This window comes from Schistocerca americana, chromosome 2 (assembly GCF_021461395.2).
Source record: "Schistocerca americana isolate TAMUIC-IGC-003095 chromosome 2, iqSchAmer2.1, whole genome shotgun sequence".
Taxonomy (NCBI): Eukaryota; Metazoa; Arthropoda; class Insecta; order Orthoptera; family Acrididae; genus Schistocerca; species Schistocerca americana.
Window position 1 is genome coordinate 327960390 of NC_060120.1, and position 13593 is coordinate 327973982.

The 13593-nt window shown below is 42.3% G+C and overlaps 1 protein-coding gene and 1 non-coding gene across 2 annotated transcripts in view; one reads left to right on the forward strand and one right to left on the reverse strand.

The window, feature by feature from the left end:
- LOC124593996 (galactoside alpha-(1,2)-fucosyltransferase 2-like) overlaps positions 1–13593 on the reverse strand; it is a 131545-nt gene that overhangs the window by 16517 nt on the left and 101435 nt on the right. The window lies entirely within an intron of this gene.
- On the forward strand, positions 4251–4325 carry Trnat-cgu. The gene has a single exon. It is a non-coding gene; the product is annotated as a tRNA-Thr (tRNA).

Genomic DNA, 13593 nt, shown 5'->3' on the forward strand with positions numbered 1-13593 from the left:
GTCTTGAACTTTTCTGACGTCGGCGATCCTTTGTGGTTGAAATCCATTGATGCTCTCTTGTTTTCAGGGTCTCCTGTCGCGTTACTGATATCGATACAGTCATCTTCATACACAACTTTCATTCCTCCTGGATTTCAATCGGAGACATGTTTTCTATAGTTAGAGACTTGACTAGAGCACGCTGTTTCTCACGCACCGACATACACTAACGTAAAAACAATCGCAACAGCCAAATAATAATTAATGTAGAGCAATGAAATGGCTCTAAGTACTATGGGACTTCACATCTGATGTCATCAGTCCCCTGACTCAGAACTGCTTAAACCTAACTAACCTAACGACATCACACCCAGCCATGCCCGATGGCAGGATTCGAACCTGCGACCGTAGCACGAGCGCGGACTGAAGCGCCTAGAACCGGTCGGCGACAACGGCCGGCTAACACTGCCAGATCACAAGTTAATACGAGGTGCATTCAAGTTCTAAGGCCTCCGATTTTTTTTCTCCGGACTGGAAAGAGATAGAAACATGCACATTGTTTTAAAATGAGGCCGCTTTCATTGTCAATACGTCCCAGAGATGGTAGCACTGTACGGCAGATGGAATTTTACCGCCAGCGGCGAGAATGAGAACTGTTTTAAATACTTAAAATGGCGACGTTTTCCTTACTTGAACAGCGTGCAATCATTCGTTTTCTGAATTTGCGTGGTGTGAAACCAATTGAAATTCATCGACAGTTGAAGGAGACATGTGGTGATGGAGTTATGGATGTGTCGAAAATGCGTTCGTGGGTGCGAGAGTTTAATGAAGGCAGAACATCGTGTGACAACAAACCGAAACAACCTCAGGCTCGCACAAGCCGGTCTGACGACATGATCGAGAAAGTGGAGAGAATTGTTTTGGGGGATCACCGAATGACTGTTGAACAGATCGCCTCCAGAATTGGCATTTCTGTGCACACAATCCTGCATGACGACCTGAAAATGCGAAAAGTGTCATCCAGGTCGGTGCCACGAATGCTGACGGACGACCACACGGCTGCCCGTGTGGCATGTCGCCAAGCAATGTTGACGCACAACGACAGCACGAATGGGACTTTCTTTTCGTCGGTTCTGACAATGGATGAGACGTGGATGCCATTTTTCAATCCAGAAACAAAGCGCCAGTCAGCTCAATGGAAGCACACAGATTCACCGCCACCAAAAAAATTTCGGCTAACCGCCAGTGCTGAAAAAATGATGGTGTCCATGTTCTGGGACAGCGAGGGCGTAATCCTTACCCATTGCGTTCCAAAGGGCACTACGGTGCATCCTATGAAAATGTTTTGAAGAACAAATTCCTTCCTGCACTGCAACAAAAACGTCCGGGAAGGGCTGCGTGTGTGCTGTTTCACCAAGACAACGCACCCGCACATCGAGCTAACGTTACGCAACAGTTTCTTCGTGATAACAACTTTGAAGTGATTCCTCATGCTCCCTACTCACCTGACCTGGCTCCTAGTGACTTTTTCCAACAATGAAAGACACTCTCCGTGGCTGCATATTCACCAGCCGTGCTGCTATTGCCTCAGCTATTTTCCAGTGGTCAAAACAGACTCCTAAGGAAGCCTTCGCCGCTGCCATGGAATCATGGCGTCAGCGTTGTGAAAAATGTGTACGTCTGCAGGGCGATTACGTCGAGAAGTAACGCCAGTTTCATCGATTTCGGGTGAGTAGGTAATTAGAAAAAATATCGGAGGCCTTAGAACTTGAATGCACCTCGTATAAGAGCGAGATGAGCCATCGAAAATGAGAATGCTGCTACATTAATAACTGGTGTAACCGCCAGGATGTTGAATACAAGTATATAAACGTGCATGCATTGTGTATTATAGTGCCGGGCGTCAGCTTGTTGGACGGAGTGCTACGTCTATTGCACTTGGTTGGTCAGTACAGGGACGGTTAATGCTGTTTATGGATGACGCTGGAGTTGTCGTCCGATGATATCCCGTATGTACTCGATGAGAGACAGACCTGGTGATCGAGCACGCCAGGGCAACATGTTGACATTCTGTAGAGCGTGTTGGGATATAACAGTGGTATGTGTTCGAGCGCTGTCTTCATGGAAAACAACACCTGGTATGCTTTTCGTGAGTGGCACCACAACAGGTCGCATCACCAGTCTCACATACAAATTTCCAGTCAGGATGCGTGGGATGATCACAAGAGTGCTCCTGCTGTCATACGACAGCGCACCCCAGACCATAAATACAGAAGTAGGTGCAGCAAGTCTAGCACGCAGACAGCTGTTCGGAAGCCCTTAATTGACCTCCTTCTAACCAATGCACAGCCATCACCGGCACCGAGGCAGAAGCAGCTTTCACCACCAAACACAACAGGCCTCAACCCTGCCCTCCATTGACCTCTCGCTTGACACTACTGTAGTTGCAAGTGGCGCTGGTTTGGAGTCAGCGGAATGCGCGCTACAGGGCCTCTGGATCGAAGCTATCCTTGAAGCAACCGATTTGTGTCAGTTAGTTATGTCGCTGTGGTGCGAACTGCTGCTCAGATTGCTGTTGCAAGTGCAGCACAATGCAACAGAGCCAAATGCCGAACACAATGGTCTTCCCTCACGGTAGTGCCAGGTGGCCATCCGGAGCCCATTCTTCTTGCGACTATACGTTCTCGTGAGCACCGCTGCCAGCAATCATGTACAGTGGCTACATTCCTGTCAAGCTTTTCTGGAATATCGCAGAAGGAACACCAGCTTCTAGTAGCCCTAGTACATGACCTCGTTCAAATTCAGTGAGTTGTTGGTAATGGCTACTTTGTCGCATTAAACGCATTCCTGACTAACGTCAGCTAACGCTCACGACCGTTGAAGTGTGTATTTAAAACAAACCTGATTTTTATCTTCATGGTTGCGCTACTAACGCCACTCGTGTAGGACTGGAGCGAAATTATAATAATCTTTCAGATAAAGAAATACGCCTACCAACTTATATTTATGTCAGACAACTCCTTCTTCGTGTTGCGAATTTTTTGTTTCGTCAGTGTAGTTACGTTCTACACCGCCATGCTACAAACTACTATTCGGTGCCCTCTAGGGGGTGGCAGAGGGTTGCAACTTGCGTCATCGAAGTAGGAGTAACATACATGACATATAATGCCCCAACTGATATTGAGGACAGAATGAAAAGTTCAGAGGCATTGCTTTTCAGCACGTCTTTGTAAATTTTGTTCGGCGGCAATTGCAGAGTGAATCTTTTCCACGGTAACGCCTGTGTGGTATGTGCTAAGTAATTCACGGCCGTCGGATGGATTTCCGGCCGGCAGGCGCACCATTACGTGTCCGCGTAGACTCTACAGTAACTCAATGGTTATGTGGCATACGTTATACTGCTTCTGTCACTTTTTATTAATATTTGATTACCATAATGCATTTCGGCAGCTTGCTGCTATCATCAGGTGCATTATACAGTTACACATCAGATGATAGGTTATGTACATTAGCTGTGTGTGCCAGTGGGGTTAAGAATCGAAAAATAAACCTGTGTGGAAGGATAAATCTGTTACAGTGTATACATTATGTGAACAGCATGATTAGGTAATATATTAATACATTTACTTACATTTCTACTGGTGATTTCATTTTCTGGCACACAGAGCACAGTAACAGGTACATCACAACTTAGCATTTTCGCAAACATCTGTTTATATGATACTTACTGGCAGATTAAAACTGTGTGCTGGACCGAGACTCGAACTCGGGACCTTTGCCTTTCGCGGGAAAGTGCTCTACCAACTGAGCTACCCAAGCACGACTCACGCCCCGTCCTCACAGCTTTACTTCTGCCAGTACCTCGTCTCCTACCTTCCCAACTTTACAGAAGCTTTCCTGTGAACCAGGTTGGGAAGGTAGGAGACGAGGTACTGGCAGAAGTAAAGCTGTGAGGACGGGGTGTGAGTCGCGCTTGGGTAGCTCAGTTGGTAGAGCACTTGCCCGCGAAAGGCAAAGGTCCCGAGTTCGAGTCTCGGTCCGGCACACAGTTTTAATCTGCCAGGAAGTTTCATATCAGCGCACACTCCGCTGCAGAGTGAAAATCTCATTCTGAAAACATTCCCAGGCTGTGGCTAAGCCATGTCTCCTCAATATCCTTTCTTTCAGGAGTGCTAGTTCTGCAAGGTTCGCAGGAGAGCTTCTGTAAAGTTGGGAAGGTAGGAGAGGAGGTACTGGCAGAAGTAAAGCTGTGAGGACGGGGCGTGAGTCGTGCTTGGGTAGCTCAGTTGGTAGAGCACTTGCCCGCGTAAGGCAAAGGACCCGAGTTCGAGTCTCGGTCCGACACACAGTTTTAATCTGCCAGGAAGTTTCATATCAGCGCACACTCCGCTGCAGAGTGAAAATCTCATGCTGATCTGATTACAAGTTTCCAAAGAGTTTTAAAATCTAAGATAAACTACTTACAATTTCAAAGACTGTTAACAACTTTCTAGAGAGTTATCAAGTCTAAGCTAAATTTGGCAATGTGGAGAATGTTACATGGATACTTAATGAAAGGTATTCTGTCAATGAAATAAACATTTAATCTTGGAGAAGTTTACTTTCAAGCTTATTATTTAATAACACATCTCCATGTGCTGTGCCATGAATGAAGATTTCCGGTTTTTCGCATAAATTCATTTGGTGCCCTTTATTCTTTTTATGTAATATATGAAGATCATTCGCAATATCATGGAATGGGTAGCCTGTTTTTTTATGTGGGTGGCTATGCTGATCTATTGTAGTTGTTAGTGTGGTAAGCATTTATATGTTCATTATATCTTGTTTGGAAGTCTCTACCAGTTTGGCGTATATAGAGGGATCTGCAGGTATTACATACTATTTTGTAGATGCCACATTGTGAGTGTATAGCCATCTGTGTGTATAAATTGTGTCTCAGTGTGTGTTGCAGTTTGCTGTGTGCTGTAAAGGCAATGTTAATGCCGTGTGGTCTGAGGTTTGCTGTTTTGTAGGAGAGTTTGCCTGTGAAAGGTATGCAAGCCGTGGGTTTCTTTTTCATTTCATGTGTGGAAGGTGGTTTATTACTGTTTTTCCTTTTTTCCATAAGGTTATCAATTAATACTTCATCATAGTCATTTTGCTGAAGCTATTTGTTTTATTATGCAGAGTTCATCAAGATGTGCATATTTATCCATTGGTATATTGTTGGCTCTGTTAATTAGTGCTCTGTATGCAGCAAGTTAGTGTGTTGTGGGGTGACAGGATGAGCTGTGTATGGTGGTATCTGTTGCTGTTGCCTTCCTGTAAACTTTGAAGATGTGTGAGTTGTTTTCTTTACTGATGTTTAGACCAAGGAAATTGATGCTACCATTGCTCTTGTATTCCACTGTGAATTTTATATTTCCATCTTGTTTATTGAGTGTGTCGAGTATGTTGTTAATATTATTTGTGTCACCATCTACCAGGAGTAAAGTATCATCAACATAACGTTTATAGTAAATGCTTTTATCCATAGAGCTTGATTTTTTAGCAAGAGTATTTTGTTCATGGTTGTTAATATATAAGTTGGCAATTGTACAAGCTAACATTCTCAGACCATACGGCATTAACATTGCCTTTACAACACACAACGAACTGCAACACATGCTGAGACATAGTTTACACACACAGATGGCTATACACTCACAATCAGGCATCTACAAAATAGTACGTAATACCTGCAGATCCCTATATATGGGCCAAACTGGTAGCGACTTCCATACAAGATATAATGAACACATAAATGCTTACAACACTAATAATTACAATAGATCAGCATAGTCACCCACATAAAAGACACAGGCCGCCCATTCCATAATACTGAGAATATCTTCATATATTACATAAAAAGAATAAGGGCCACAAAATGCACTTACATAAAGAACTGGAAATCTTCATTCATGGCACAGCACATGGAGATGTGTTATTAAATGATTAGCTTGAAAGTAATAATGTAAACTTTTTCAAAAACTTCTCCAACACTTAATGTTTATTTCATTGATAGAATACCTTTCGTTAAGAATCCATGTAACATTCTCCATATTGCCAATACATCTAGATAAAAGTCATCATTTTCACTACAGATATACATTACTGTGTTGTAAGTAGTTTAGCTTAGATTTTATAACTCTTTGGAAAGATGTTAACAATCTTTGAAATTGTAAGTAGTTTATCTCAGATTTTAAAACTCTTTGGAAATATGTAAACAGATGTTTGTGAAAATGCTAAGTTGTGATTCACCTGTTACAGTGCTCTGTGTGCCAGCAAATGAAATCGCCAACAGAAATGTCAGTAAACGTATTCATATATTGCCTAATCATGCTATTCACATAATGTAGACACTTGAACACCTTTATCCTTCTACACACGTTTATTTTTCGATTCTTAACCCCACTGGCACACACAGCTAATGTACATAACTTATCAGCTGATGTATAAGTAACTATATAATGCACCTAATGATGGCATCAATCTGCCGAAATGCATTGTGCTAATAAAATATTAGTAAAAAGTGACTGCAGCAATATAAATTATTCCTCATAATGTTATAATGCAGTCGCAGACCTCAAACAACATCCATAACATGGGTAAATTTAAACTCAGTGGTTGTCAAATGCTTTTGCTCAAGAACCAGTACTGACATTGTGAGACGGCACGTCATGCCCCTTGCGTAACGATCTCGTTATTAATTAGTAACCTACATAAATGAGCCCCCAATTGAGTACCTGTAGTAAGGGGGCGATAAATTATCCGCTGGGCCCCCAGTAATGACTGTTAGAAGTCGGCAGCATTCGGAATATTTCGTGTCAACGGTTCTCTGTTTCAGACTGCTTGCACCCGAAGCTATCCCAAAGCTGAGAGACTGTAATTGCCTGACGAAATGTTGTTGTGTTGTTTCTGTGAGCGGATGATTAATTGATTAATAACAATAATTGTTCTTAAATTTAAATCGTGTATGCAGTATGAGACAAGATCGTAAATGTTTACTAAATAATGTGAACATCATTTTCCTTCTACCCTTTGCGTTGTATTACAACAGCCTTAATTTCTTATTTCTGTGTTACAAATATGTACGGCATGTGACTATAACCGTCCCTGTAATGAACATTTACGAGTCCATGTCACCTCAGTGCCAGACTTTATACCATAACAGCTGATCGTTACGAGGCAGGCACGCCCGGGAGTTGTCATTACTGGAAGAAATAAACTATCTTCCTGTCACACCCTCAAACCCCGCAGTGTACGCGCTACCGACCCCTCTGCCCCTGTGGTAAAAATTCAACAGCAGCTCGTGGCCGAATTAGCGAACGTCAATTAAAATTCACCACATCTTAAAATATTACAGTCTCTGTAAGTATTTCTGTTTACTACTGAGCAATAATATTACAGTGAGGTGACAAAGTCATGAGATAGTGATTGCACGCATACAGATGGCGACAGTATGGCGTACACAAGGTATAATATGGCAGTGCACTGCCAGAGCTGTCATTTGTTCTCACGTGGCTAACGTGAAAAGGTTTCCGACGTGATTATGGCCGCACGACGGGATTTAACAGATTTTGAATGCGGAATGGTAGTTGGAACTAGAAGCATAGGGACATTCCATTTAGGAAATCATTCGGGAATTCAATATAACGCGATCCACACTGTGTGCCGAGAATACCACATTTCAGGCATTACCTCTCACCAGGGACTACGCTGTGACCGACGGCCTTCACTTAACGACCGAGAGCAGCGGCGTTTGCGCAGAGTTGTCAGAGTTAATAGGCAAGCAACACTGTGTGAAATAACTGCAGAAATCAGTGTGGGACGTACGACGAACGTATCCGTTAGGACAATGCGCCGAGATCTGGCGTACAACGGGCTGCGGCAGCGGACGACCGACGCGAATGCCTTTGCTAACAGCACGAAATCGCCTGCAGCGCCTCTCCTGGACTCTTGACCACATCTGTTGGAACTGGAAAACCGCGGCCTACTCAGATGAGTTCGATTTCAGTTGACAAGTGCTGATGGTGGGATTCGCGTGTAGCGCAAACCGCATGAAAACATGGACCCAATTTGTCAACAAGGTACTTAGCAAGCTGGTGTTGGCTCCGTAATGGTTCAAATGGCTCTGAGCGCTATGGGACTTAACATCTTAGGTCATCAATCCCCTAGAACTTAGAACTACTTAAACCTAACTAATCTAAGCACTTGGTTCACTGGATATGTTCGACTACAATCATGGACTTCATGTTCACAAAGAACGATGGAATCTTTAAGGATGGCAATGTGCCGTGTCACAGGCCGCAATTATTCGGGAATGGTTTGAAGAACATTCTGGAGATTTCGAACGAATGGCTTGGCCACCCATATCTCCCGACATGTATCCTATCGCACATTGACGGGATATAATCGAGAGGTCAGTGCGTGCACAAAATCCAGCACCGCCAACACTTTTGCAGTTACGGATTGCTATAGAGGCAGCATGTATCAACATTCCTCAAGTGGACTTCCAACTATGAGGGTCCGACACGGTGTTAGAAGGTATCCGATTACTTTTGTCACCACAGTGTTTACTCTTAAGAATTTCAGCTGTTAGTTGTTACGTGCGTATTGTTAATAAAACGCGGCTGACAACCGCGGGCAGCACGAATACTGAATTCGAGCGGCATGCGTTCCGCGGGCCACAGTTTGACGACCACTGCTTTAACTCGACTTACGTGAGGTGGTCGCCGGCTCGTGTGTTTGCCGCCTCGACGGAGAGCCCAGTAAAATCAGCTCCGTGCTAGACGTGTTAATGACAAACACACGTGATATTCATCCAATGTGCATTGTCAATATCCCACTACTGATTGTACAAAACAAGTAATTTGATTTGTAGACAGTAGCTCATTAATAATGAAACGTTATTTTCGACTGGACCTTCTTGATGACTCCATGTCATGCCACAAGCGCTGATATACCCAGTTTTTTCCATGCCACATGACAAATACCTGTTATCTATTAATTGTATAGTTACCTGGACTGTAGATTTGCATTTAGTAAAGAACAAAAGTATACACATCTCTGCAGTTACACTTAGCAACTAATCTTTGCACCTCTGCGATATTTCGACTACATAATTTTACAGTATTTCCTAAACTGACGCTCCATAGATAACTGCATGTTTCAGGAAATTACTTCTCACTGTTTGGATAATCCTCCAACCAGGAAGATATTTTACTTCCCGTCTGTCAGGAAGTCCTCAGTCTAGCCTCAAATATGGCGAATCGTTACGCATGCAACAGTGTGCACTTCCAATTTGTTCCAAAAAGTCGCGCATGAAAACTGGATTCTTCCGAGGCTCATACGTCGGGTTGTATTGGTGAAATAAAGGTGGGGTCAAGCGTTCGAGATAGCCGTTGGGCAAGGGGCGATTTTTATACTCAACGGAAGGATCCTCTTAGCGTCACTATCATACAGTACAGGATCAAAGCATTAATATTACAAACATCCTCTTACTTAAGTGAATGGAGAAAATTGGTTGGTTCTTTTTGTATTTGATGAGTTAAACGGTTGGTCTTAAGCAGCTTATGAAGGCACCGTGAGTTCATGAGCGGTTCCTTAGAAAATTCAAACCATTGGTTTTTTTTACTATTTTTCACTCCAAAACCGAGCCGCGGACCGTAAGACAACTATACACAGCACATGGCTGAAATTTTTACGATTTATTACTATCTCAAACAGCCTTGAAAATTTTCTTGATATCTTTACCTGTTTCCGAAATACGGAGGTTCAAATTTATCTTACATATACACCTAAAATACGTACGTAAAATCCGGTGTGAGATGAAATCAAAGTACTAAATAACAGCAACAAAATGCTCGAATTTTAACTTTATATTACCGAGGCATTTACTAGATATGCCATCTCCCCATTTTCAAAAATCTTTGTCGTTATTGTAAAAAATCCCAAAAACGTAGTTTTCGGATACCATAACCGATCCCCAGCTTCCAAGACGGCTATGCACAGAAAATGGATGTAATTTTTACGGTATATAAGCTTAAGATGCAAACCTCGAACAATCTCGAAATTTTTCGTGATATCTTTATTCGTTTCCGAGATACAGAGGTTCAAAATTACTCTCCTTGTACACGTGAAATATGCACGTAGAATCTGGTGTGAGGCGAAAACGTAATTCATAAAGTGAAGTAGGACGGGGAAACATGCTGTAAAGCGTTTTCATTATCACCATAAAGGTTTGGGGACACCATAGTAGTACTGAAGCACACGCAAAATTTTTGTGCATGTAAAATCCGGTCTGAGGTGTATTGAAACAATTTCACATAAGTAAACTGTCAAAATTTTACTGACCCTTAAAGTTCTTTTCATATGAGTAACATACCATGCTGTGGCAGGGAAAGGAAGGGAACCAGAGGAAAAATGTTCTTATTGGAGTACAGAAAAGGCGAATATGCTCCTGGTTAAAAGATGCTGACTTGAAAGTTCTGGGAGACAACTGCCTGGGACCAACTGCCTCATTATACGTTCCTCAGCATCTTTAAAAATTTTCCAAACAATTTTGGCACACAAACATATGCAAGCTTTTTTATGCTGAGAGAGAAGGAGATAGTGGCAGTGGGATAGAGACGAAGAAGTAATAAATACTGGTATATAGTAGACGGTGGTTACATTGCGGAAATAGCGGAGGAGACAGAGCCAGTGAGAGACAAGGAGAGGGACATACAGGCAGTGGAACATAGTTGACAGTGACAGAACAGTGCTAGGAAAACAGTGAAGGCAGTATTGATGATAGTAGAATAAAGGGAAGGAAAAAGTGGAAGTTGGTGAGAGGTAGTGATAGTGAAATACAGAGTCTATGACAGTGACAACGAGGAAAAGAGAGAGAGAGAGAGAGAGAGAGAGAGAGAGAGAGAGGAGATACGGCAGCAGCGGGAAGGAATAAATGAGGTAATAGCAGTAAGAGAGAGCAAGAGGGAGACAGTAACAATGTGAGGAGACATTGCAGTAGGACAGAACGAAGGAGACTGTGGCTGTGAGACCGGAGACTCTGAACAGATAGACACAATGAGATAAAGACAATGAGCTGGGCTGAATGAATGAGTGAGAAAGAGCAAGCGGGAGTGGAAGCGATGCACTAGTGGGCGTAAGTGAATTGCAGCTAGGGGACTTTGTGGGAGTCTGAGATGAGTTACATGTTAAAAAGAGCGCGAATATGCTCGTACGTCAAAATTTTTGGGAAGCTTTTAAAGGTGCTGAGGACAGTAGAAGAAGGCAGCTGCCACCCCACTTTTCGGTCAGAGTCTTTTAAACAGGAGCATATTCGCCTCATTTGTGCTCGATGCTATCATTTTTCCTCCGATATCCCATATGAACCAATATTGTAAACAAGTCGTTAATGCCATACTGACTTGAAAACTATCGTCATGGCGAGAAACACGTAATCAGTTTTCTTATATTCAGCTCTTAGCTTACTGTAGATCGATTGTAACTGTAAATGTAATTTGGTTTCTTGAGATCATGTTTCTTTTTATTTTTTCACAGATAAAAGTGAGTGATGCTGAACAGTAGTCCTCTAGAGAAATACTGTTATCATACTGTAGATGGGTGTGACCAACAATCACAATGATTTACATTTCCCAAGGGGCCTACGAGAAAACGTCATTATCAGTGGTACTCATTCATTTGCATATTCCATATGGCATCTGACATGAAATCTGCCGGGACCCAGGATCTACTTCCAACTAGATAATCATAACGTTCCTTTTTTTGTGAAGGGACGAGTGAAGATTAAATTGCTATTAACAACTGATTTTTTTTTTTGGACCATTGAAATCCTCAACACGTTACCGAAGTTTCCTAGGGTGTGAGACAGGTCATGCAATACGATGTTGCAACGATACCAGGCTTTTGATTTTTCTCTTCTGGTAGCCAAATTGTTCAAGTGGTATTTGCCTATGTACTCTTTCACTCTCTTTATATGTTGTGCTACAGGTGATGTTTCTTGAAACTTTTTGTTAACACTGTTTGTATTTCGAAGAAAGCGTGGGGAAGCATGGCACAGTTAACTATTCTATTGGATGTATACCTCTTTAATACGTCAAATAATTTCTTATGTTCAGCCATAGTTCCTTTGCACGTGCCGTGGTGGACTTAAATGTTTCTAGTCTCATGTTTCCGACATAAAGAGACCCCTGCTGGTGTGGTATGTGTCACGAATAAAGTTCGGTGCTTATTGTTGTAGTTTTTAGTGTGCTGGTCATCATTGTTGGTACGAATGTGCCAATATTACTGATCGAACTTCGGTCTGAACGACCTCAATAACGTTAAAAACTGACGTTTTTCAATGACAGCTTCTTTGCGAAATAGCTGCTGTAGACAGTTTCAGAGGTTTATCTTGTCTACCGCTTATGATCTCCAATTACAACTTATCTGGAGAACCTAATTATTATTTAATTCAAGTTTATCAAAATTCACCGTTAGTGCAGTAGGTGAATAAAAACTTCAGTCAACCGTTGGTAGTAAATGTAGCCGAAACTATTTCTGTGCATGTTCCTTGTATACCTCAATTGTTGCACGATTCTTAGGATTTTCCATGAATACACCACTCCTATTTTCAGTAACTATTTATGTTTAACACAAAGATATAACATGTATCAATTTGAGCTTTAGTCATATTTCGGTGTCAGATATTCTGTACAGTACACCCATTTAAAGTATTGTTTACATTCTCACTTGAATTTGACGTGTAATATCCAAATATTCCTAAATATATTCTGTACTGCTGTATACGTTCTGATTGCAACGAGAGTCAGCCAGTCAAATCCCCTTATTTCCGTTCCACACTTAGTGAGTATGTGTTTGTGTTCCGGTTGCAAAACATCTAGCTGTTTATCAATGCAGTAACACCAAGGACAGAAAATATTTCTCGTATCGTATGACGTAGTCAGGAGGCACAGAACAAAACGTCCTTGGTAACGCATTCTTGGAGAAATAGAAGCACCCTAGTAAGCTGACCGTGGCAACAACTTATTCGGAGCTGAGCAAACGACAGAATACATTCAGGATCAGCATGGATGCGCATAGCTGAAGAACGTAATGAGTAAAAAGCTTAGAAAAGGTCATTATACAGCAGTGAATGACAAATGTAGATGTAGAGATGGCTGATGACGGTGAAGATGTTGTTGCTGATGATTATGATGGTGAAGTTGATTTAATGCAGATACTCTGCTTTGGCTGCCCGTGGCTCTCCTCTGTATGCTTCAAATAAATACCCCGTCTGAATATTTTATCTTCGCTGTGTCTGCATCATCGAAAAGTTCTCTCATGTGTAGACGTCATCATCAGGTCTTTGTGTACTTCTCAACACTTCCGGAATCCGTTATGCACGACGAGGGGAGTCCAAAAAGTAATGCAACACTTTTTTCTCGTCCAATTTCAGTTGAAAAAAAATGCGACATTTGCTGTGGGAGACCTTGGAATATTCCCGACTGCAGCCCCTATAGCACATTTCGTGAAGTTTCGACAGGTGGCGGTGCTATACGTAGCCTTCACAATGGTCTCTGGAGGAGTGTTCCAAGCAGAGCGCTGTCA